Raw genomic sequence first — 25,498 nt, 5'->3', positions numbered from 1 at the left:
CAGTAGGTCCAAGATGTTATCTCCACGAGTCGGTTCTCTGTTTAATTGCTCGATTTTCGGATAGTTAGCTTCTTGGCTGTCAATCTCAGTATCTTATCTTTCTTAGACATACTCTGTTACATTCAACCGTAATCACTAAAATAAGAATGGAGCATTAACTATCATGTTAAAAGATCTGTTCAAATATAACTGTTAACAATAGTGACGACCCTGCGCAGATGCGGGACAAGGGCACAAGAAACAGAAGAACGTTAACAAGCGCGCTCATACATTGAGTATTGCTTAACTGTCCACACAGGTTTAGCCATCAAACAATGGAAGACATATTATTCGTCTTGGTTGCATTAACATTTTAAACGGCTGGTTTCGTTTCAACATAAACCATCCTCAGACCTGAATGTATCGATTTTCAAAGTAATCCGCCAAAAACCCCGTGTTCCTTGTACGCATAAGCCTTCACGATTTCATCAACGGAAGTGACTTCCCTCAGCTATCTAACATTTCATAACATAATTTGCTGGTAGTCGGACAGGTTACTTTTGTACCGATACATTGAGATCTGAGGATGGTTCATACTGAATATAAAACGGTCATTTACGACAGTAATGCAATCAAGAGGGATAATAAATCCGTTTAAATACCAGTGATTGCGGATTTTTTCTCCAAGGATATTATGTCAATGTTTGAAGGAAAAAATGAGTGCGAGCAGTGTCTGATAACCTCTGTAGCCAAACTGTACATCAGCAACATGACAAGTACGAACTCGGAAATTTTGTCGCTGGAGTTCGGGGTCACCCTGCACACAATATTCAGACAGTTCTGCAACGTCTGAGAGCTCAGTCTTACATAAACTTTTTGGGTGGAAATTCTCCACAAGCAGGAATGTTTACTAGTAGCTGACAAACTCGGCGTTGCCCAGGTATTCATTCTGCCAGTTTTCTATTAGAAACGAAAACTAAAAACGAACGGTGTTTCTGGTGAAGTACCGAAAAAATTTCTTTTGCATGTATTTGTGAAAACATCTTTTAAATTGTGAAACAGTCGTACAAAGAAATATGCATAATTTGAGAACGTATAAGAATAGTATCCAAATCAAGAAACATAATACGGGACTGTACGCTGGGCGCAGCTGCATCAGATCTCTACAGTGCGATTATATAAACGTCTCTATGGCAACGCGCTTCATAGCTGAATACACGGCTATCGTTTCCGCGAACAGCCGTTTGCGCTTCGCAGATGAAGCTGTCGAAAACGCTGCCTGATGTCAGAGATTTCCTTAAGTTGATTCGACTGTTGGAATGTCTTAGTGGTAAAGAAAAATGTACTGAACTTCATGCACAATGCGGCATTCTTCCATGTATCTCCTCAGTGTTTATGACGTCATACTATGTGTCATACAACGATATATTCGTGTCGGTGCATTCAGTAGCACATGTGCATATAATCAGTGAAATACGTTGCGAATAGAGTTAGTGGCAAAGAAGTAATAAATTTAAACGTCACGCATGATGCGGCAGATCTTTTCACGCGTCTCAGCGTATACAGCGTCATGTCTCCCGCTCTGTGTGTCATACAATGATATAACTTTTTAGGTACGTTGGTGCAGCCAGCGGTTTATTTGGATATTTTCTGAAAAATGTATTACGAATAGATTCAGTAGAAAAGAAGTAATAAATTTGAACGCCCCCACGTCTCAGTGTTTATGTCATTATGTCTCCTAAACTATGTGTGATGCCATGATATACTTCTGTAGCTGCATTTAGCGGCATATGTGCATACTGCCAACTGCATTTAAACGTCATGCATGATGCGGCAGTTTTTTCACGCCTGTCATTGTTTATGACATCATATCTCCTGAACCGTGATACGCAGATTGCTTTTATCCCACAGCGATTGTTACCTGACATAAAGGGATACTTGCAGGAAGTTTGGTTGAAATCGGTTCAGTTGTTTAGGAGGCGATGTGGAATACACAGACACACAATTTATGTAAGAGATACGGATTCCTCCAGAAACATAGTCCATAAGGCATTTACAACGCTGTGTTCCTGGCACGAATAAGCTTTCACGATTTCACTGACTGAGCTGCCTCAGATAACTAGCATTTCCTAGCACCAGTGATGGTAGTTTTGATCTGCGAAATATAAGGGCCTCTCATTTCGGTCACGCTGGGAGATCGCACACAGACAAGATTAACAACGGTACGTGACCGCAGTCGGCGCTCGTTCCGTATGTTAAGTCGTAGCCTGGGCGTGAGGCCTCGTCACGACCCTGGGATGACCGCTCCAGAAAGCTGCATCAAGGCGTCGTAAGACTCACAGTAGGAGCTGAGGTCAACTCACCGCAGGCGATCTCACAGCGACGGCGGCAGCAGCGGCAGCGGCGCCTGCAACACAACAGTAAATCAAATTAAAGCGCCGTAAGCTCGCGAAATTATAAATTAGCTGCGTCTAATACTACAGGCGTCTAATACTACAGGTGCACGCCGGGTAATGCATCACGTCGGATGCGGGGTGAAAATAAGCTGGCGTGCAGGTGATGTACCACTGCCCCCACGCAGCTGTTTTTGGACCGCTGAATTAATTACCAAAAAAGCTTTTAAGTGCCGCCAGGTGCGCGGTCGTAATCTGTTCCTGGGAAGGACCTCCCATGTTCACAAAATTTGGCAATGATAGCTCTATTAGTTGTCTCCGATGAACAAATGACTCACGACACAGTGCGGGCGAGGTCTCAGAGTCATAATAGTAAATTCTAATGGACGCTCTCGTGAAGAGGGCCTAATAGAGCAGGGCGGCTTGTACCGGTGGCTACTGGATAACAGGGAACAGTCATTTCGGCTCCGAACCTGCTTATTATCTTCGCGTCTCAATTTAGGGGGCAACGACATCGCCAGGTACGGAGAGCTTACAGTGCCAACCGTTTTCCGTCCCACCTATTATCAGATTTACGCTCCTGGCGCTAATAGGAAAAATTGTGAGCTCAGACATGAAAGCTTCCCCGTCAAATCCAAAGCTTCTTCCGTGAATAAATTTTACAGCGTCTCTAATGAAGGTAGTTCTGGGATATTCGAAGTAATTCAGGAAATACAAGTAGCTCTATTAAGGAAGAGAGGTGGAGAGAGGCGTCCGACGACTGCACAATGGGTTTCCACAAAAATTGTTCTATCACAAACGCCTTCCTTCATTACGTTTCCACTAATACTAAAAATGACACCCCATTTATTATAATGGAGCTGTTATTACGTTAAACAATATGATGAAGTGAAATCGTAAATTTATTTTCTGACTCACCACTGACAAGGGGCAGGTGCATTTATTTCTCTCTTCTTTTGTAATGTTACGTTCTCCCTTCCTTCGTGACATGTTTTCCCCAGTGACGAAATGTACGACATAACTGAAAGATGCAAAATTGGAAGGTGACGGAAAAGATATGTTTCTTAAGCGCCAAAATTCGGTTCTCTCGCTACAAGAAGAGTTAATACGAGAGTAGGACAAAGAAAATAGCCCTCTAACGTGTAGTTCTATTTGATGCATGCCAGTATATTTTTGTATGCTGACGGATTGTGTGTCTTTCAGTTCTTTGTTTCTTCCGCGGATTTAGTCGATGGTTTTATCCCAACATACGTGGACTGTCATATGCCGTCGGGGGTCGTCTTTAACTGTGTTTTAGAGATGTGTTATGATCACGCATGGTTCATATCGGATGCCCATCTGCCGTTTCATCCAAGGTTTTACCGAGGAGTAACATGTTTTTACGCGCACTTTTACCTTGGAATTCGTGGCACATGAATTATATGTTGTATATGACATGAAGATATACATCCAGGCTACGAAACCGGTCGTCATACAATGAAAGCACAATAAACGGCTATTGCGGATTTGGACTTCCACTCAGTATTAATATAAATTATTTTACCACCTCTGATTTGAATCTGATTGTCCTTCACATTACACTATTTTATTTTGACTGGAACACTATCAGGCTCCAAGCTGATCCTCAGCGATGGTAAATTTGTTTTTGTGTCATGGAATGTCCTAAGGTTTTTAGGAAATTTCATTTTAATTTTAATTGGGTTTTAGCACATCCTTGTCATGTTATAAATGAGACAGCGTGCTTTACATTAATAGAGACCTATATTGTCAGTGCACCGCTGGCAAAGTGAAGCACGCAGTCTTATTTGTAGCATGACGAGGACGAGCTAGAAACCAATTAAAACTCAAAAGTAACATTTCCTAAAACCTTCAGAAATTCTATGAGGACTCAATAGTAAATTTACGACCGCTGAAGTTCGCTGCTGCCAAAATAAACAATAAAACAACGTAATTCATCAACTTCCGTGAGAGTTACGGTGCAGGAGTTGAGTTGTATCGGAGAATTTAGATTTGTCACGCTAATTAGGAATCAGTTTTTCATTTATGTGAGGCTGATGGGCCAGTTTTCTTGCGCTCTTACCGATTTTATGGAGCAGAGTTTCTGCCACCTCTCCATGCAAGAGTTGTGCGTACCAGGAGCAAATACGGCAAATTCATTGTTGCAGCTGAAACAGGGTTTCTTATCGAAGACGTAGAAGCACTGCCACTTAGCCATTAATACTACCAACAAATTCAAATTCTGTTAGCTGTAAAATTAAAAATTTGTATTTTTCAACAGGTACGAAGCATAAAAACACTTAAGAATTATTACTAAGTCCCTGTTATTGTGTTGCTCTTCCAATACGTCACTATTACATCATATTCACTGCCACAATTTCTGATTTTGCTTCCTTGCTTGTTTATCCGTCTTTACGTAAGATATGACGTTCAGTTTCTCGTCTTCATGTCCACATTTCTCCTATTTTGAATTTTGGTCACCTAGGACGACATAAAATAAAATAATGCATTTATATTCGTTTTATCTCCGCTTATTCTCGTTTTCCAGTAGTTCTTCAAGTTCTTTTTTCTATTCTTTCTTCCTAGTGGCAGTCAAGCTTTCTCCTTTCCTTCTCCTGGCACCCTAGGAATCATGTTAATCACAGCAGTTTTAATTAATTCAAGATACTCGTATTTCTTTACGATTATATGTTGCATTTTTCCTATGGTTTTGGAAGTACTACACTCTTCCTCTTTTCGAATTCTTTCTCGTTTCTTTATTTTTCTCTTATCGATCAGTAAGATTTCGGATCATCAATACTTCTTTCAGATTTCTTTCTTATTTCTGTATATTAGTTTTCACGCCGTGTCGTTCCTTAGCTGGTTTGCATCTATATTAAGGTTTTCCTAGAAGAAGTGGCGTAGCATGACAGCGTGTGTCATAAGGCCTAGAGGATAACTTAAAGTGTCACAATGTAGCATCAAAAAAAGACAAACTTTGTTAAATGACGAATTCCTATAATCAGCCTGCGACAGTCCACTAAAGTTATACAAGATCAGTATCTTCATTATATAAATTAGGTGTGTTCAAAAGATAGCGCTAACGTTTATTTTTCTGCAAAGAATTTTATTTATTCACATTCATCAATGTTATCCATTTCAGTATAGTATGGCTCGTAGAAAGCGCTGGCGTAAATGTGTGACATTTTTGTAACTGGATCTTTCGCATAGCTTTTAGCTCTCTCAGCGAAGCGGTTTTAATCTCATCCATGGGTGTAAAACGACGACCCTTTCAGGTTTTCTTCATATATGAAAACAGAAAAAAGTTACATGGACTCATGTGTGGCGAATATGGAGACTACATTATGATTACAGTGTTGTTTTTCGCCAGAAATTGCGAACAAGCAACGAAGCGTTAGCAGGTGCGTTATCGCGGTGCAAAAGCCTTGAATTGTTTTCCCGCAAAAAGTGCCTTTTTTATGGATTACGCAAATGGCGTTGAACTTAGAACTTCTTACTGATAGTTCGATGTTGTGGTAAGAACATACGGTGCATTACGCTTTTAAAATCTATGAACACAGTGAGCAAAAACTTCATATTTGACCACAGTTATTAGCTTTTTCGCTCTTGGAGATTCACAATGCTTGCAATGGGACGTGTAAATCTCAGTTTTCACATCACATTTGTAAAAATCGTCAGCTGTATGACACTTCTCAGTAGTATCGGTGTTGAATTTATTTGTCGATCCTGCACAACTTGCATTCACCGCTGTTCTTGTTCGGAATTCAACAACAATAGAACAAGGGTTCGATACCAAAAACTTCCGAAATACGAGGACTATTCGGAAAGTAAAAAAAAAAAAAAAATGTTCAAATGTGTGTGAATTCCTAGGGGACCGAATTGATTAGGCCATCGGTCCCTAGACTTACACACTTCGTAAACTAACTTAAATTAACTTATGCTAGGAATAACACACACACCCATGCCCGAGAAAGGACTCGAACCTCTAGCGGGAGGGGCCGCGCAGTCCGTGACATGACGCCTCAAACCGCGCGGCCACTCCACGCGGCTCGGAAAGTAAGATCCGTTCGATCGCGAAGGGGAAACCACATTGAACATTCGATGACGCTTTGCACAGGTGTGTTGAGCAGTGTCTCAAGTATGCCCGTCGTTCATGTCACGTCGCTCTTTTCTGTTCCGAGCGCCCAGAGAGCACATAAAGATGCCTAGAGCAATAGTGTCTCGCGACAAGCATGTGTGCCGGTCAGAGATTTCGTCTGATTTCATGCAGCCCACACAACATGTCAAGCATTTCTTTCTTCACGCGAGAATTCTCAGCCGCACACTGCTAGGGCAATGAGAACGCTCCTGCAGTGTTTTGATCACCCACAATACAGCCCGGACTTGGCTCCGTTGGAGCTTCATCTCTACTCACAAGAACCGCTGACTATGAAGACAAATTTTGGCACACAGAACGAGCTGCAGACCCGTATAGAGAACTGGCGGAAAGCACACACGGCTGCCTTCTATGACGAGGGTATCGGAAACTTGGTACAATGCTACGAGAAATGTATCAGTCGGAGCGGAGACTGTGTTGAGAAGTAGCTGGAAGGTGTAGCTAATTATTGCAGATAAAACATTTTTGATTTTCACTGTGGTTTCCATTTCGCGAACGATCGGACCTTACTTTCTGAATAGCTCTCGTATTTCATAACATGAGCCAGTTGTCAGCGATTTCTTTGATTGTCATGAACATTTCTTTCATTTTTTCCCCTATTACATCGCTTGATGATGTGCTGGGTGTCCAGGGAACTCGACTACTTCAACGTCTTCACAGCCTTCATAGAAACGCTTACACTACTCGGAAACCCTTGTTGTACTCCTAGCTGACTCACCAAAAGCATTATTAGTACATACAAAACTTTGCTGGATTTTATTTTACTGTTGTAGCAAAATTCAACAGGAAGTACATGACTCGTTTTTATTCAAAATGAATAATTGCCAATGCTACCAAAACAAATTCAACCTTTTTTGACAGCTGTCAATAGACTATATATCCTATACTTTTCAGACATGTTTACCGACATAATAACAACAACAAATCGCACGATCAAATACAACACGCGAAACTACAAAATTCTCATTACTTTCAGAACACACCTTGGATGGAATTAGTTGTGAGTGATGAAAAGTAGCATGTTATAAACTATATTCCGCATTAAATTCAGTTTTTTGTCTAAGAGGAGCTGAAAGCAGAGATAAGTAGAAAAAAAAAATACTATTCCTTAGTATACGTAGTAACTAATGTGATCTTGTGAGTTGTATATCGGAGGATGCTTGCGAGAATCCGCAAATAATTCGTAAATTCTACCAGTGTTGTGAACGCGCCATATTCTGCCCACGAGGTGAAGCGAATGTTAGGAGCAAGAGGAGTCCCGTGGTTTCGTGTCCGTTAACAGCGAGACGACGCCTTACAGCTAACATCCTGCCAAGTTCCGTGGGCTGAGAGTCGCGTACGGGCTGCGACATGGTGCCTGGGTGTCCTTGCAAACTTTTCCGCGGGTTTTTGCGTGTTTACCTGCCGCCGTAAAACAGCTCCTGTCTGAGTACCCATTCTGCCGGCTGCCGCGCCTCATTTAGCGGTCGAAGACAAAGCGAAGACGAGCAGCCACCATCGGCACAGAAGCGTAAGAAGCAATTTCCGCTTTCCTGTCATAGCGCAGGCGGCTTCTTGACTTCCCCTGGATGGGCTTCGCGCTCCTTCCCTTGTACCCTTTCAAAACCTACTTTAAGTAAAGTGGAAGGTTTATATTCACTAAAGTTTTTCTCGGGAACGCCGAAGAACGAGAGGGGCCCGTTCCGCGGTGCATTCGGTGCTGCAGATGACTGCTTGTCCAAACTACTGGCAGTTCACGAAGGGTTACAAATAAAGAGCACGTCATAGAATGCGCAAACGCTAGCAGGCGAGTACGGCGGGGTTTTATTAAATTCCGTTACATTCGATGACGTAGAACCTTGCAGTGAAGTTATGTTATAACACTGAGATGTAGAATCCATCACTTGGCTGCTCTTATTGTGTAACAGCAAACTGGGAGACAGGAGACAGACATAATGGCAACAGCTCGCCGGAGTAATGAGCGTTGGCCAGCCTTCGAGCCGGCCGCGGTGGTCTAGCGGTTCTGGCGCTGCAGTCCGGAACCGCGGGACTGCTACGGTCGCAGGTTCGAATCCTGCCTCGGGCATGGGTGTGTGTGATGTCCTTAGGTTAGTTAGGTTTAAGTAGTTCTAAGTTCTAGGGGACTTATGACCTAAGATGTTGAGTCCCATAGTGCTCAGAGCCAATTGAAGCCAGCCTTCGTGTGTTTTAGAGATGGTTTCCCACGTCCGTGATTTAACGTTAAGAACACAACGCACAAATTTACACGATTCACATGCTTACAGCGGACATGACTTACACCATCCACCCTCCCTCCTTTTAGGTAAGTATAAAGTCGTGGACTACCCAACTAAGGATCTGCACCGCTTTGCCCCTAGAAAGAAACTAAAAAGAAAGAAGGAAAAAGGAAAGGCTCAAATTTATCTTCTAGTCAACATCTCCGTCACTGAAAGAGGAGCGCTAACTCAGTACAACATTACTGGAAAAACTGTCGATCGCCAACTCACTGAAAAAAAAAAAATCACTGCATTTGGTATCGGGTTTCCACAGACACTCTGCTTGAAATCCAGACGGTGAGCGTGTATAAGACATCGTTTGTGGTGGACTACTACAGGAAGTGCACAAAAATATGGAAACATCAAAAACACAACACATTACCATACCTAATACTGTGTAGGAAACCCATTGCATTCAGAACAGCTTTCAGTCTTCTCGGAATGGATACATACACACCCTACACAGTTTTCAATGGAATCTTGTAAAGTCCTTCCTGCAAAATAGTGTTAAGGTCAGCTAACGATGGTGGCGGTGAGTTGCGATAACGGCCCCTTTTCTCCAAAGTAGATCACGAAGGCTCAACAGTATTGAGATATGTTGACTGTAGTGACTCTAGTTACGTAAAATTGTAACAGACATTGCGTAAGAACGGGCAAATAAAGAGTATTGAGTACAATATTGTGCCTTCTTGCTGGGCCTTTCGTGTCGTCTTGTGGTCATTTACGTGCTACCTTACAGGCAACCAAGCAATGTGCAGTTTGCAGAATAACTGTGACGTGTCATTGTTGTTGTTGTTGTTGTTATGGTCTTCAGTCCAGTGACTGGTTTGATGCAGCTCTCCATGCTACTCTACCCTGTGCAAGCTTCTTCATCTCCCAGTACCTACTGCAACCTACATCCTTCTGAATCTGCTGAGTGTATTCACCTCTTGGTCTCCCTCTACAATTTTTACCCTCCATGCTGCCCTCCAATACTAAATTGGTGATCCCTTGATGCCTCAGAAAATGTCCTACCAACCGATCCCTTCTTCTAGTCAAGTCGTGCCACATATTTCTCTTCTCCCCAATTCTCTTCAGTACCTCCACATTAGTAATGTGATCAACCCATCTACTCTGCAGCATTCTTCTGTAGCACCACATTTCGAAACCTTCTATTCTCTTCTTGTCCAAACTATTTATCGTTCATGTTTCACTTCCATACATGGCTACACTCCATACAAATACTTTCAGAAATGACTTCCTGACATTTAAATCTATACTCGTTGTTAACAAATTTCTCTTCTTCAGAAACGCTTTCCTTGCCATTGCCAGTCTCCATTTTATATCCTCTCTACTTCAACCATCATCAGTTATTTTGCTCCCCAAATAGCAAAACTCATTTACTACTTTAAGCGTCTCTTTTCCTAATCTAATTCCCGCAGCATCACCCGACTTAATTCGACTACATTCCATTATCCTCGTTTTGCTTTTGTTGATGTTCATCTTGTATCCTTCTTTCAAGACACTGTCAATTCCATTCATCTGCTCTTCCAGGTCCTTTCCTGTCTCTGACAGAATTACAGTGTCTTCGGCGAACCTCAAAGTTATTATTCCTTCTCCATGGACTTTAATACCTACTCCAAATTTTTCTTTTGTTTCCTTTACTGCTTGCTCAATATACAGACTGAATAACATCGGGGAGAGGCTACACAACCCCGTCTCACTCCCTTCCCAACCACTACTTCCCTTTCATGCCCCTCGACTCTTATAAGTGCCATCTGGTTTCTGTACAAATTGTAAATAGCCTTTCGCTCCCTGTGTTTTATCCCCGTTACCTTCAGAATTTGAAAGAGAGTATTCCAGTCAACATTGTCAAAAGCTTTCTCTAAGTCTACAAATGCCAGAAACGTAGATTCGCCTTTCCTTAATCTATCTTCTAAGATAAGTCGTATGGTCAGTATTGCCTCACGTGTTCCAACATTTCTACGGAATCCAAACTGATCTTCGCCGAGGTCGGCTTCTACCAGTTTTTCCATTCGTCTGTAAAGAATTCGTGTTTGTATTTTGCAGCCGTGACTTATTAAACTGATAGTTCGGTATTTTCACACCTGTCAACATTATTGTAGTCATTGTAATTCATGGACGACAATTTTTATTTTAACCCTGTAAACTTTGGTAAGCCTGTTAAAAAATTATAAATCGAGGTTCTGGGTGTTCTCGCGGTAGATAATGTTCATTTAATATTTTATTTGCATTTTAGTCATCAGGAGATGGTCACACTGTAATGAAAGCTTTAATCAAAGATATAAAAATGGGAAGAAGGCGGGAAACATAAAAGAGATAGATATATATTTATTGATCGTTGTTTACAAATGATCACAACATAATTAATGAAATTTCGTACATCTGGAAGCCATAACAGAATCCGAGGATCCGAAATGCCAAATGGCAAAAGAGTTGTACATTCTTTCTAGACGGCGATTTTTTGGCTCGTGTTTCTTCACAGTGACAAATTTAACCCCCATCCATACACAAATACAATTTAAGACATGGAAAAAGAAAGAAAAAAGACACACCACAAAGGAATCATCCGAATGGGCCAGATGTAATGAACATGTACATAGAAACAAGTGACTACATTTTCAGAAAAACTGGCTGACTTGTTCAACTGTAAGTCAATAAAGCGTTAGTCCACCTCTCACCCTTATGCAAGCAGTTATTCGGCTTGGCATTGATTGATAGAGTAGCTGGATGGCTTCCTGAGAGATGTCGTGCAAATTTCTGTCCAAATCGCGCGTTAAATCGTCAAAATCCCGAGCCGGCTGGAGGGCCCTGCCCACAATGCTCCGTACGGTCTTAACTGAGGAGGGATCCGGCGACCTTGCAGGCCAAGGTAGAATTCGGTAAGCAAAGAGAAGCAGTAGAAACTCTCTCCGTGTGAGGGCGGGCATTATCTTGCTGGAATAGAATCCCAGGATCGTTTGGCATGAATGGCATCTATCTGGACTTGTCGCTGTGCAGTAAGAGTGCCGCGGATGTCACCCGAAGGATTTCTTCTATGAAAAGGTATGGCACCCTAAACCATCACTCCTGGTTGTCGGGCTGTGTGGCAGGCGACAAGTCAAGTTCGTTGGTCACCAGCGCTCAGAAGGAGACGCCCTGGACAGCGGTTGGACAGCAACCTGTCCCCCGCCATACGATAGCCAGGAGTGATGGTCTCGGGTGCCGTTTCTTTTCATAGAAGGACCTCTGTTGTTGTCAGCCGCCGCACCTTGCGGTACGTCGACGGCATTCTACGCCACATCTTTTGCCCTACATGACAAGCCATCCTGGGCTAACATTTCAGACAGATAATGCACGCTCCCAAATGACTAGAATTTCCACTGCTTCCCTTCGTGCTGCCGAACCCTGCCTTGGCCAGGACAGACCAGATGTAGACCAACGCGCAACTGACTTGCTCTATTTGCGAAGCTTTTTCTCTTGAATGAATCATATAGTTTTCCTGAAATTGTATTCTTTTGTTTGTCTGCCCATGTACATCACATCTACCAGTTTTCGTCGCATCACAATAATTACTTCGTGGTGAGTAACTCTTTTATTTTCTTATAATGTGTATACGAGGTGCGGCTAGAAAAAAAACCGGACTGATGCTAGAAAAAACATTTATTTACAATTATTTACAATTTCATGTTATCTCCTTCAATGTACTCTCCTCCTCGGTCTCTACACCGCTCCATACGAATTTTCCACTGTTCATAGCAATGCTGCAGATCATTTTCGGTAAGTCCATACATTACTTCCGTCGCTTTTTCTTTTACTGCTTCAACAGTCTCAAATCTAGTTCCTTTCAAAGCTGACTTGACTTTAGGGAAAAGAAAAAAGTCACAGGGGGCCAAATCAGGTGATTAGGGTGGATGATCTAAGATGGGAATGTTGTGTTTTGCCAAAAACGTCTTCACTGACAACGCACTGTGAGCTGGGGCATTGTCTTGGTGAAGGATCCATGACTTTTTTCTCCACAAATCGTTCCGTTCTCTCCGTACTCGCTCACGTAGGGTAGCCAGGACGCTAATGTAGTAATGCTGATTCACTGTTTGTCCCTCTGGTACCCAATCAATGTGCACAATCCCTTTGATGTCAAAAAAAAAAAAAAAATCATCATTGCCTTGAATTTCGATTTTGACATTCGTGCTTTTTTTGTCGTGGAGAACCAGGAGTTTTCCAATGCATCGATTGGCGTTTAGTTTCGGGATCGTAAGTAAAAAAACCACGATTCATCGCAAGTAATAACATTTTGTAAGAAGGTGGGATCACTTTCAATGTTTTCCAGGATGTCAGAACAAATCATTCTTCGGCGTTCCTTCTGTTCAATTGTGAGACACTTTGGAACCATTTTTGAACACACTTTGTTCATGTTGAAACTTTCATTAAGAATCTGCCTAACACTTTCCTTGTCAACTCCTGTTAACTCAGACACTGCTCTGATTGTTAAACGGCGGTCTTGTCGAACAAGTTTACCGATTTTTTCAATGTTTGCATCAGATTTTGCTGACAATGGTCTGCCAGTGCGAGTGTCATCACTGGTGTCTTCGCGGCCATCTTTAAATCGTTTAAACCACTCAAACACTTGTGTTCGCGATAAACAATCATCGCTGTACACTTGTTGTAACATTACAAACGTTTCACTTGCAGATTTTCCTAGTTTGAAACAAAATTTGATGTTAACACGCTGTTCTTTCTGTACACTCAACATTTTCCGACGCACAGACAAAACGTCAACAACTTAAAACAGACGCCACGGGCGGACTGAGTGCAGGAGGCAGATGAAACTCGAGCAGTAGGCGGAGCGAGAGTCACGTGACAGGCCACGCGACTTTCAGCCTTATTGCATTCGTTTTATTGTTTCACCAGTACTAGTCCGGTTTTTTTCTAGCCACACCTCGTATTTAAACAGTGGTTACTGTCACAACTCACGACTGGCTAAAAGGAACAAGGGGTTCGCATTCATTGTGTAAGGAGTGTGCCAGAACTCTCTATTACATAAAACAATGTAGTCGACTTAACGCTATTCTTTGCATAGTGTAAACACTCAGATATCGATAGGAACAATCTGAGGGCGAAACATGGGAGCGCGATTCAAAGCACTGCTGCGAGACGAGTGGAAGAGTAGTGTCGGTCGAGGGCTCAGAGACAGAAGACGTGTTACGCTGCCCTCTCTTCGGTGATGGCAGATCCCACCACACTCAAGGCCAGATTTCATTTATATGGCCACGAGAGGTTTAGATGGCTTAACAACGCTTGAAGATCGAAGCCAATGGAAAATTCGCAAGCGTAGCGTAAAAGTAATTGCAGACTTAGGCTCGTGATTGTTAGTCCGAGTTTGCAATAACCCCATGTTTTGATTGCCATTGAAAGAAGCCTCCTTATCCTCCAAATAATAATAATTGTTCTCCACACGTAAATAATATGCGGTGGTTACTAAATGTTAAGGCAATTTTGAAATTGAAATAATTTGTTAATCTGACACTCAGCCATTATTGACACGTATGTCACTTGTCATTGTCATTATTAATATTTGTTCTTGATGAATCTGAAGTTTTAAATAGACTTAATTGATGAAATCCTTTCTCAAAAAGTTATTTAGTAGTTAACAGGACTCAAGCAAACTCGTTTTTATTAAATCCATTCTTAGTAAAAATTAGCTCTAGCCGCTGCTGGTGCATGCTGCTGCGCATTGCTGTAAACCAGCAGATGTGAGTGCAAAACTTAGACCAAAACAGAGACACTCACTCACCATAACATGTCATGTACTCTAGTCCAGTAAGTTCCATTGCACGCGTCAGATTCTTTAAATTCTTGTTCAAAAACGCAGTCAGATAGCTTACCCAATGTTAGTTTTAAGTTGTTCATGTAACGATCTGTTGAGGCCTTAAATTACAGTGAAACTGACACTCATACAACGCACACACAGTGTGTTGCAGGTTAGATTCCGTTTACTGATAGCTCAGGTTGCTTATCGAATCCATTTTCACAGACGAACATAGGCATATTGGCTGTAGCTACGTTACATTTTTATTGCATGCACGTTACAATTTTAATAATACAGATCCCATGCAGAGACATATGGATGTCCGGATATATTTAGATCGAAACCGACCAGCTCGACTGATAAAGCAGAACCCGGCAAATTCCGCGCTTTCGCTGAATCTCTCAATGTTTGATTCCTTCTTGTATAAACTTTTCATCCAGCGACGTTACCGGAATTGAGAAGGCCCATTACTAAAACCACCTAGAATGCCACATGAGACCCGTTCGAGAAGGCTTGTAGGGAGTGGATCTACCACCTGAATCTCTCAGTTTGACTTCTTCTAAGGTCGTAGTAAAAGTTTCAACTGTCCGTCATTGAGTTACGTTCGAGTAACCGAGAACATATATCCATAAAAATTCGTTAAGCGATTGTAGTAAACCACACAAATAGTAGTGCATCTTAAAGCCAATCATTTACTCAGTAAAGTAATAGCTCCAATGATACTTAACGCTTAAGGTGATACGCTACTAACACATATTTTTACGTAACGGACTTTGAATGTGAGATGTAATGTCCTATTTGTCGCTTTGGTTTTCCTGGAATCTGCAGTAGCTGCCAAGCTGGTACCTACTGCATACCAAGCCAGCAGCCAGACGCCCCCAATGGGGAGATACCTTGCCTTCCTTTATTCCTGGAGGAAATAATGTTATTACATTAATGGAGACAAGGGCCCGCAGCCGCGGTGGCACAGAACCGTGATGTGTCGCGATCGATATTTTTAATTTATTGGAGCACACTCGACTCTGAGTAAATTGACGATTATTAGCGCATCGCGTCCAGGGAGTGCTGCTGCGACTGCTTCACCTATCCCTGCCCTGTTAAACCCACCAATGGGGGCGCAACTTAATTAGATAGCTAAAATATTCAGTGAGATAGAATCTGTACAGGACATGGAAAAAATCTTTACTTTTTAACACCGATATATTTTAACTAACGGCAAATAATATTTCGAAGAAGCGACGGAAAAAGTGAAAAATATGGAAAAAAGTAGTAAGAGTATTAACAAATAGAGATGACGTAGTAATTAGCGGTGGAAGAAAGGCTTCAAACTATTGACTCGATTTGGCAGGTTACTTAGCAAAGACGTTACGTTAAGGATAACCGAAGGAAATATGAAGGCTCCAAATAGTATCTGGAATACTGTTTGGAGTTTTTTGCAAAACTCAGTAGAAGAAGAGAACGAAATTCGTCGACTAGGAATATTACAGAGTAACGCCAAAACATTGACAATCGATTGGCCCAAACTTTGTTAGTGCCATTCTCTAGTGTATGCAAAAATTGTAATGGATATGAGAAAGATACATGAGAAAATGTACATATGCTCCACAGTATTGTATGAAGGTGAAACGTGGACCATGAGAAGGCGAGATGAGAAGAAACATGAAACATTTGAAATTCTTGTTAAAAATTGAGTGGGCAGCTCAGGTATGAAATGAAAAGGTAACAGAAACCACGAAGAGAGAATAAACTTCGGTTGAAAACATTTCCCATACGAAATGACGGATTTATAGAACATGCTATAGGTCGAACGATAGAGAAGAATATTTCCGGCAAAAATTAATGTGAGAGGCATTATCGAGGACGATGAGTGAAACGAATTCACATAAATGAAGTCCTTAACATACAATAAAATACAGAAGAAGTCTATCAAATGAGTCGACAGTTTGATTACTTAAAAAAATCCCTACGCAGATTGCGATTATAATCCGAATAAGACGAGGTGAATATTCTTGTCTATGTAGTTTTACGCCATTCCTTTATTAATACCAGTTCCAAGCACAGTTCTTCCCGTGGAAGATATACAGTGCTTCATGAGCACTACTTACAATGTAAGTATGTTTTCCCTTCGGGCCAAATGATGGTTCAAATGGCTCTGAGCACTATGGGACTTAACTTCTGAGGTCATCAGTCCCCTAGAACTTAGAACTACTTAAACCTAACTAACCTAAGGACATCACACACATCCATGCCCGAGGCAGGATTCGAACCTGCGACCGTAGCGGTCGCGCGGTTCCAGACTGTAGCGCCTAGAACCGCTCGGCCACTCCGGCCGGCGGCCAAATGATGAGTGAGACGTTAGTCACTTGGTACTTTTAACAACTTCACTTTCATTAAACCTTTTCTGGCCAGAGGGCCCTATGTCTCTATCCGTCTCAGACTTCCGCAATTCTCATCCGTCTTCGAATTCTCCGGGGTAATGAGAAGTTCACTGTTTGTCGATATAAACTCTCTCAAACTGCCAGTCTGCTGTTTTCTTTTGTGGAACAGAAAACTGTCCTTGATGTTTATCTCGTTATAAAAAAATTGTGATCAAAGACTCTTGAATTACACAAATTTTAACACTGGATCGCTGTGTGCTTCAATGTGATTGTTACATCATTCTCTTACTTTCATTCCGTGAATAAGATACAATCGTATGTAATACTCCCAAAACATAGAGGCACGCACTTCAGTAATAACTTTGACCCTAGATTACTAAAGCTACGTAAAACAGGACGTTTTGTACTTAAGTTGGTATGTACCATTAGAGATCTAATAACTGCAATTAACTGATGCATAAACTATGATTTACGCTGAATAAACTTTACAATGGTTTAGTAGCAATGTATCGTTTTTCCCCGTGTTCTAGGGTTAATATTCATTTTAGCGTGTCTAGGCTTGACATCTAACAATGCCTGTCAAATTTTACTGCTGCACAGTTGTTTAGTGTCCTGTCCTCTGGAAAGTCACTACGCTTGATGCTGTCTGGTCCATCAATAGTTTTAAAAAAATATCCAGGTTACATGCCGTTCAGTTCATAAGTACTTCTGACGTTTACCTCGTTAGTTGCCCAATTATTATAATAGACAGTAAAAGTACATAGTATGTAAAAAGTAGAAGATGTAGCATCTAGAAAAACTCAACAATGAAACTGTGCTACAAAAATAACGAAATGCTACGAGGAGGCATAGGCTAAACAAACATAAACTCAAACACGTAGCCACTCACGCCCCAACGCTTCCTCCAATCACAGAAACACCACTGCGAACCGTCATGAACACTTACAGCCAAAAACGCTGACACAAGATAATCGAAACATCATATGCAAAGGCTCTAGAAAGAATGATGCGGTACTAAAACCGAAGACATTTTTCGTAGACAACGGTCGCGAGAGACAACGTTGTTACATAACAATGTTGCTACAGAAAAATTTCGGAACTGGGCTACCGTTTGGATTTGTCTTTTTCTTCAAGTAGTAAAACGGATGCATTCTGCTATTCGGTAGGCGCCCATGTGGCTCTCTGGCCAGGCAAGTAACTCTCTTAGAAAGTGATTTTGGACCGTCCAACCGATCTTCGAGGCAGTTGAATTGGCAATGCAGTTAATAAAGTTTTTCAGTGGTGTAGTTTCTCCGATAAATCCTAAATAAGAGAGCTTTTAATTGGAACGCGTTGATGCTGAACAAGTTACGTGGTTAAATTCAGTAACTAAGGAATACATAGATTTTATTCTGCAACAAGTTTAAAGTTACCAAATAAATGCGTGTCTTTGATATGGAACAATAGGAGATGCGACTGAGCCAAATCGGAAAAAAGCGCATTGTTGTAATGATGGCTCTATGGTCCCTCTAGGAAATGAAGAGCGATTCATTGTGACAATCTACTCCATACACGGCAAGGATATTTTGTTGCAATATACTTCCTCGGAGATATTCAAAATGCGACTGATGCGTCATAAAATAAATGAATAAGGAGAACGCGAAGAGATCATAACCAACGGCTTTCCTCAGCAACATTAATTAGAAACCAGTTTATAGCTCAACTAAAAGCATCTGATCCTCCGCTATCAGCGTCATTGGTCCTAAGCATGAACGAGGAAAAAATTAAACTTAATGAGTAGAACCGTTAAGAGCAATGATCAGCGAATGACACCTTATGTCCCTACTGCAGTAACACAATAACTGCACGTATTTAATGGCAGATTTTGTGCACTACTTCTGTGCAAACAAATCACCTACTCTGTAGGACTATATTCTGTATTACTGGGGAGAATCGCAAACTGCAGAAACATCCCAGATGCAAGACTCGCTTTGAAATCTTGTTAAAGATCAACATAGTTAACGGCCACACCCAGCTGATGTGAAACGAGTCCTCTAAAGCTTACATTAATGAACTGAGTATATTTTCGTTGACCTCTGACAAACAACGCCCCTCCTAAATGCATTAAAAAAAATTACATGGAAAAGGAGATTTAGATCTGTTATTCTTCTTTTTTCTCCTTTCCTTCAAGGACGAAAAAAAAGCATGACGAGGGAGGCAAGAATGACAGAATGACGAGATTATCATTTTCCATGCAATTTGATTTCCTTTATTTATTTATATTTATGTATTTCATTTTATTCTACCAATTGTGTTATGCCCACGCCTCAGGAACACAAGGGAAACAGATTTACACCTGTGTAAGATGCAACATTATATAGTTCATGGACTTAGCTTTATTTCAGATTTTTCGTTAATTAAGCACCTACGTTCTTCACTGGACATTCAGTCACGGTTGTCTCAACTCAGTCTGGCAGTTTTGTCACTGAAGAACTTTTTAATTTTCAAGGAAGATTTTAGATCCTTTGTTAAGAAAAGATTTTTAATTAAGTATTCAAGAGTGTAGAATTCCACCTTTTTGTTTATGGTTCTGGAAAAGAACATAACGGCATTGAAGCCGAGTGGAGAAGTCGGAATGTTGGCGCGCGCAAGGAAGGACTGCGGGAGCTGGCGCTGTGGGCGGAACATTAGTGTTCAGTTCCAGGCCTAGGTCTAATTTGTTATTCACTTCCATTTGACGTCAATTTACTCCCGAAAATAGTCATTTTTGTGTTGTTGATACGCAATAAATCGTGAATTTTGGTTCAGCCACTGTAAGGATCGTGGACGACGCTAGACTCCTAGATATTTCATGCTGTTGCAGTAAAATGCTAATCATCTCTATATCCTAGTGTAGCTCCTACACTTGATGCCAGTTTGGCATTTACACTAGGCGTTGATGGCGATATAACTGCAATGGCGGACAGTGCACGACATTAACAGCTGAAGTTACTTCTATATTTGTCGATGACGAGAGTAGTAGCACATTGCGGACAGATCCCGCGTTTACTCGTGTTTCGCGCGCCATTCGTTACGGACGGATCTCGAGATAACACGTGTTTTCTAGACGCTGTCTGAGATGCTACCTGCTGTGATATATTTTAGCTACCTCGTCCACTTTACCAATAGCGGAAAATGTCGATATCGTGTTAATGTATGGCTATTGTGATCAAAATGCCCAAAGGCTAATCCGCACATCAGTAGCAGACAAATTACGCCAGAATCGGGAATCTCAAGAACGTCGGTGTTGAGAATGCTACATCAACATCGGTTGCACCCGTACCATATTTCTATGCACCAAGAATTGCATGGCGACGACTTTGAAAGTCGTGTACAGTTCTGCCACTGGACACAAGAGAAATTACGGAACGATGACAGATTTTTTGCACGCGTTCTACACTCCTGGAAATTGAAATAAGAACACCGTGAATTCATTGTCCCAGGAAGGGGAAACTTTATTGACACATTCCTGGGGTCAGATACATCACATGATCACACTGACAGAACCACAGGCACATAGACACAGGCAACAGAGCATGCACAATGTCGGCACTAGTACAGTGTATATCCACCTTTCGCAGCAATGCAGGCTGCTATTCTCCCATGGAGACGATCGTAGAGATGCTGGATGTAGTCCTGTGGAACGGCTTGCCATGCCATTTCCACCTGGCGCCTCAGTTGGACCAGCGTTCGTGCCGGACGTGCAGACCGCGTGAGACGACGCTTCATCCAGTCCCAAACATGCTCAATGGGGGACAGATCCGGAGATCTTGCTGGCCAGGGTAGTTGACTTACACCTTCTAGAGCACGTTGGGTGGCCCGGGATACATGCGGACGTGCATTGTCCTGTTGGAACAGCAAGTTCCCTTGCCGGTCTAGGAATGGTAGAACGATGGGTTCGATGACGGTTTGGATGTACCGTGCACTATTCAGTGTCCCCTCGACGATCACCAGTGGTGTACGGCCAGTGTAGGAGATCGCTCCCCACACCATGATGCCGGGTGTTGGCCCTGTGTGCCTCGGTCGTATGCAGTCCTGATTGTGGCGCTCACCTGCACGGCGCCAAACACGCATACGACCATCATTGGCACCAAGGCAGAAGCGACTCTCATCGCTGAAGACGACACGTCTCCATTCGTCCCTCCATTCACGCCTGTCGCGACACCACTGGAGGCGGGCTGCACGATGTTGGGGCGTGAGCGGAAGACGGCCTAACGGTGTGCGGGACCGTAGCCCAGCTTCATGGAGACGGTTGCGAATGGTCCTCGCCGATACCCCAGGAGCAACAGTGTCCCTAATTTGCTGGGAAGTGGCGGTGCGGTCCCCTACGGCACTGCGTAGGATCCTACGGTCTTGGCGTGCATCCGTGCGTCGCTGCGGTCCGGTCCCAGGTCGACGGGCACGTGCACCTTCCGCCGACCACTGGCGACAACATCGATGTACTGTGGAGACCTCACGCCCCACGTGTTGAGCAATTCGGCGGTACGTCCACCCGGCCTGCCGCATGCCCACTATACGCCCTCGCTCAAAGTCCGTCAACTGCACATACGGTTCACGTCCACGCTGTCGCGGCATGCTACCAGTGTTAAAGACTGCGATGGAGCTCCGTATGCCACGGCAAACTGGCTGACACTGACGGCGGCGGTGCACAAATGCTGCGCAGCTAGCGCCATTCGACGGCCAACACCGCGGTTCCTGGTGTGTCCGCTGTGCCGTGCGTGTGATCATTGCTTGTACAGCCCTCTCGCAGTGTCCGGAGCAAGTATGGTGGGTCTGACACACCGGTGTCAATGTGTTCTTTTTTCCATTTCCAGGAGTGTATTTAGCGACGAAACGTTATTCACCAACAGCGGTAACGTAAACCGGCATAATATGCACTATTGGCCAACGGAAAATCCACGATGGCTGCGACAAGTGGAACATCAGCGACCTTGGCTGGTTAATGTATGGTGCGGTATTATGAGAGGAAGGATAATTGGCCCCCATTTATCGATGGCAATCTATGTGGTGCAGTGTATGCTGATTTTCTACGTAATGTTCTACCGATGTTACTACAAGATGTTTCACTGCATGACAGAATGGCGATGTACTTCCAACATGATGGATGTCCGGCATATAGATCGCGCGCCGTTGAAGCGGTATTGAATAGCATATTTCATGACAGGTGGATTGGTCGTCGAAGCACCATATCATGGCTCGCACGTTCACCAGATCTGACGTCCCCGGATTTCTTTCTGTGGGGAAAGTTGAAGGATATTTGCTATCGTGATCCACCGACAACGTCTGACAACATGCGTCAGCGCATTGTCAATGCATGCGCGAACTACTCGCTGTTGAGAGGAATGTCGTTACACGTATTGCCCAATGCATTGAGGTTGACGGACATCATTTTGAACATTTATTGCATTAATGTGGTATTTACAGGTAATCACACTGTAACAGCATGCGTTCTCAGAAATGATAAGCTCACAAAGGTACATGTATCACATCGAGACAACCGAAATAAAATGTTCAAACGTACCTACGTTCTGTATTTTAATTTAAAAAACCTACCTGTTACCAACTGTTCATCTAAAATTGTGAGCCATATGTTTGTGACTATTACAGCGCCATCTGTCACAAAGCGAAAGAAGTGGCTCAACTAAAACATTCATATTTCTTTACGCACTACACGAATGTGTAATAAAAAATGGTGGTTCCTATTTTTAAAAAAATGCAGTTGATATCCGTTTGACCTATGGCAGCGCCATCTGGTGGGCCAACCATAGCGCCATCTGGTTTCCCCCTTCAAGTTAGACAAGTTTCGTTCTTCGTAGTTTTTTCGTTTGACGCTTATTTCGTGAGATATTTGGCCCGGTCACGATCAATGGACCACCCTGTACACCGAAACAACAACAAAATTTCTAGTAAACATGGGCTCCCAAACGCATACCTTAAGAGCTAAGTGCACTTGTTCAGTACAAAAACGCGTTTTACAGCAGTGAAGATAAACAAGCGCTCATAAAAAAATATGCGTTTTAGAGGCCAACTTCACTAGATTTTCCCCCCTTCCAGTACACCTCTTGCAATATGCTGATGACACCGCATTCCTCGCCCTCGCTCCTACCATCCAACAGGCCCAACGACTTCTCCAGAATCACCTTGACCTTTTTGCTGCATGGTGTAACCAGTGGCTCCTGAAAATCAATCCTTCCAAGACCCAGGCAATCATCGTAGGTCGTACCACTCGCTCTTTCCGGCTCCTGGATTTCTCCTTTACTGTCTGCGCCCGTCCTGTCCGCCTCACCCCCACCCTCACCTACCTTGGCCTCACCATTGACCGTCACCGCACCTGGATCCCTCATCTCCGCTCCATCCAATCCAAAGCCCACAACCGCCTCCGACTCCTCAAACTCCTCTCTGGCCGGACATGCGGTTTGCACCCCTCTACCATCCTCCACACCTACAAATCCTTAATCCATCCCATCCTCTGTTATGCCAGTCCTGCCTGGATATCTGTCCCCCCAAATTCTATAAGTCCCTCCAAATCCTTGAGCGTCATGCACTCCGCCTCGCGTTCCGTATACGACTCCCGTCCCCCATGCGGATCCTCTATGATCTCATTCCTTTCCCCCATCTGCTCTTATTCCTCGAACATATCCGCATCCTCTACACCTCCCGCCGCCTTGAACCCCCTCACCCCCTGGTTGCTCCTCTCCTCTCCCATCCCCGCCTCCCCGCCCCCTGCCACGTCTTCACTGTTGTATCCCCCCTACCCTCCATCTCTACACCCTACATCTCCTTTCCCAAGGTGGCTTCCATCAACTCCCCCTCCCGGATGATGCCCTCTCTCCCTCCATTTATCCCTCCTATCAACTCTGATCCTCACTCCCCCTCCTTTCCTGTCCTTTTCCTAGGCTCCCTCTCCCCCCCCCTTCCATCCTCTTTCTTCCCCAGCTCCCCTCTCTTTGCCCTCTTCTCTCCCCCGAGTCCTTTTACATTTCCCTCCTCTGCCTCCTCTAATTCCCTCTTGCGTCTGCCCTTCTCCCCCTTTATTAGTCCTCTCCCTCCTTGGTTCCCCCCCCCCTTTTTCGTTTTTTTCCTGCCTCCCTCCTTGTTCTTCCCCCTCGTCCAGGTCCCCCCCCCCCATCTGCCTTTGGCTCGGGAGTGTCATCTTTGTGCCACCACTTTCGTGCAGTGTTCTACATTGAGTGTTCTACAGTGAGTGTTGCCCTCATACTGTCGCTAAGTGTGCCTTTTATCTCTTGCGAACAGAAACCAGACTGTCGCCGTGTTTTTTTAATTGTGTGTGTGCTATGTTACTTGTCTGATTCCTGTGTCTTTTATTAACGTTGCCAACCCCTTTTGCTTTCTGTTTTAACTTTCCGCATTTTTCCGCCATTTTACACTTGACGTCACCGTTTTATCGCCTGTTTTTCTTGTTTCTTTTCTTCTTCCGTTTTTTAAAATAAAAATCTGTAGGCTGTAGAGCAGCGTACTAAGCTGCTGCCAGCCGGCCCCCTTCGGGGGGAATTGAAAATCAATAAAAGAAAAAAAAAACTAGATTTTCTCGCTTCTAATGATCGTTCCTCTCATGCCCCAGATACTGACCATTCCTCCTGGGACAATCTGTACATCTGGTCATATAAAACAGTCGTCGTATTACTGGATATCGGTACGTATCAAAGATACACAGTAAGGCTGACACTGTGGGCAGCGAATAAACATTAACGAACTGTCTATGTTTATTCGCTGTGCATAACGGCAGCCTTATTATGTATCTTTGATATGTACTGATATCCTACAGTACGACGACTGTTTGATAAGAACAGAAATGCTTTATTTTGACGATGACGTGCCATTTAGGCACGTAGGGCATTTAGGCACGTCGGGCATTTTGTGACATTTCAATTTGCGTTTGAGAGAGATCACAAAGACGAAATCATGATTATATGAAATAAATGAAAAGTAATTTAAGGTACACATGTAAAGAACCATAGGGTGACATTGTTTACAAGTGATTCCGACAGTAATGAAGAAGGTAATGCTGTTCATGTGAATGATTCGTTTGGTCATAATGTTAATCCTTTGGAGACGGCCTCCGAGTGCCACTCGGGCGCTGTTTGTCAGTTCACGAGTGAGACTCGGATTTGATATACGTACTAGCACTGGTACATTTTTGTATCAGACTGGGGGAATGGACCGGCTCAAAAGAAAGAGCAGCATTAGACCGCGTCTCTAGAGCACCCACCGCGGAGAACTAAATCGTCCGGCAGCGAGGGGAAGCTCGGTCGGGGGCGTGCGTGTCCGGGCGGGTTCCCACCGGACGATAATGCGTCCCCCGCTCGGACCGCGACAGTAATTAACCAATGCACGGGGGCCGGTCGGCCGCGGCAGGCTGGGGTTCTCCCGAGTCCTCAACCATCCACAGTGCGTCGCCCGGAGACGGGAGCGCCGGCAACAAAAGCCGGCCGGGCTCGGGCTGGGAGACACCGCGCGAGGCGAGCCGAGCCCGTCTCTACATACGCGCCGCGGGCTCGCAGATGGCGCCGCCG

At 43.5% G+C, this 25,498-nt stretch overlaps 1 protein-coding gene across 1 annotated transcript in view; it reads right to left on the bottom strand.

Annotated features, from left to right (window-relative positions):
- The window catches only part of LOC126235386 (protein jim lovell-like), an 844,450-nt gene that overhangs the window by 538,547 nt on the left and 280,405 nt on the right, over nt 1–25,498 (bottom strand). Inside the window, exon 2 of the mRNA XM_049944108.1 lies at nt 2,343–2,386. The gene's annotated coding sequence lies outside the window, so the exon portion shown is untranslated. The remainder of the gene's footprint in view (nt 1–2,342; nt 2,387–25,498) is intronic.

Source organism: Schistocerca nitens, chromosome 2 (genome assembly GCF_023898315.1).
Source record: "Schistocerca nitens isolate TAMUIC-IGC-003100 chromosome 2, iqSchNite1.1, whole genome shotgun sequence".
Taxonomy (NCBI): Eukaryota; Metazoa; Arthropoda; class Insecta; order Orthoptera; family Acrididae; genus Schistocerca; species Schistocerca nitens.
Note: the sequence above shows the minus strand (reverse complement) of the source record. Positions and strands in the feature narration are given on the sequence as shown.